This window comes from Carlito syrichta, unplaced genomic scaffold, assembly GCF_000164805.1.
Source record: "Carlito syrichta isolate Samal-C Ts95f unplaced genomic scaffold, Tarsius_syrichta-2.0.1 Scaffold75492, whole genome shotgun sequence".
NCBI classification, from domain to species: domain Eukaryota; kingdom Metazoa; phylum Chordata; class Mammalia; order Primates; family Tarsiidae; genus Carlito; species Carlito syrichta.
The window spans coordinates 37604-39422 of NW_007019588.1; the positions used below are offsets into that span (position 1 = coordinate 37604).

At 39.3% G+C, this 1819-nt stretch overlaps 1 protein-coding gene across 1 annotated transcript in view; it reads left to right on the forward strand.

Annotated features, from left to right (window-relative positions):
- The first annotated feature begins 399 nt into the window (after nucleotides 1–399).
- The window catches only part of LOC103255712 (catenin alpha-3), a 165386-nt gene continuing 163966 nt past the window's right edge, over nucleotides 400–1819 (forward strand). Inside the window, exon 1 of the mRNA XM_008053674.2 lies at nucleotides 400–491. The gene's annotated coding sequence lies outside the window, so the exon portion shown is untranslated. The remainder of the gene's footprint in view (nucleotides 492–1819) is intronic.

The window sequence follows — 1819 nt, forward strand, 5'->3', positions numbered from 1 at the left end:
TTCTTTCATTAAGCATGTTTTCAGGATTCACCCATGTTATAACAAGTGCCAGTCAGTACTTTGTTCCTTTTGATGGAAAAATTATATTCCATTGTATAGATATACCATATTTTTGTTTATCTATTCACCAGGAAATGCACATTTGAGTGGTTTCCAGTTTTCACTGTAATAATGCTGCTATTAAAATTTGTGTATAAACTTTTGTGTGGACATATGACTTCATTTCTCTTGGGTATATATAGAACCAGGTGGGTGCTTGCTGGGTCATCATATAGTAACTGTGATTACTCTTTTGAAGTACTGCTACATTCTTTTCTAAAGCAGCCATACCATTTTATATTCACATCAGCAATGTTGTGCTTTTTTTTTTTTTTTTTTTCATTTTCATTTTTTTACAGACCCCAGAGGAACTGGAGGATGTTTCTGACCTTGAAGAGGATCATGAGGTCCGCAGTCACACCAGTGTTCAGACTGAAGGGAAAACTGACAGGGTATGTCACCTCCCTGGAGGGGGATTGTGTGTTGTGCCCTTGTGGACTGTGCCCCTTCCTTGTCAATCTAGACAACTTCTCACAGGTGGAATTCCTGTAGTTGGAACCAGTTTTGTAAAGCACAGGGAGAAAATCCTTAGAATTCAGAAGAGAGCTTGGGAATTATTTTCTCTATCTTGAGAGCTCACAGTGAGGCCATTTCAGGTCAGGTAGTGAATCACTCCATACTGCTTTTGATCTTTATAGGAGTCATGGGAATATAAAAGTGAAATATGTACATGTTTGTTTAGAGTAGAAAAGAGAAACCAAGAAGTTGTAAATATACTCTGAAATTCTAGTGGAAAAAAGTAAACTCTCTTGAGTCAATAATCCTGGATTTTTCTTCCTGTGCAATATACCTCTTCTGTGCCTACTCCCAACACACACACACACACACACACACACACACACACACACACACACACACACACACACACACCCCCCACATGACTCCAAGGATGCTAATCCTGATTTCTGAATTACTCTGAGACACTGTGCTTCACTGTATTCACACCCAATTCATGGGGATCTGTGAATATTTGGCATTCTGGCCACTGATAGATAGCTTGTAACTGCAGACCAGACTACAGAATTGGGATCTAAAATCCAGGTAGACGCGCACAGTGGCTAAAACTTCCTGGGAATGCATTTAAATCAGCTGCCTCCTGCTGTGTTACTTGGGAAGGTTAATTAGCCTCTTTGTACTTCAGTTCCCTCATTTGTAAAGTGAAGATACTAATGAGGATTACGGTGCAGGGTTAACAGATCACTCACAAAGTGTTTCTTTCATAAGTTCTCAATAAATGTTGGTTATTATCATTCATAGTAGTACTAGTAGCAGCAATAGTATTAGCATCATAATCATCACTATTACTATTATTATTTAGTTAAATTCAGAGACAAAATTTGAAGTTGGAGCAAATTGCTAACATTTCTCTGTATCCTGGTCTTCATGGGCCTATCTGATGTTGAAACACTTTTACATAAAGAGGTTCAATCAAGTACACTGTGTTTTTAATAGTTTTATTGTTGTGCAATATCCCCAGAAGCATTTCTAACAAAGACCTGTTTGAATCTTATGTCACAAATGTATTCATATTCAAGGAAATGTATGCTAAATAAGAATATTGATATTCAGCCGGGCACGGTGGCTCAACCTGTAATCCCGCTCCTTGGGAGGCTGAGGTGAGTGGAATGCCTGCGCCTGAGGGTTCGAGACCCACCTGGGAAACTTGGCAAGACCTCATCTCTACAATAAAGCAAAAATTAGCCGGGTGTGGTAGCGCGCG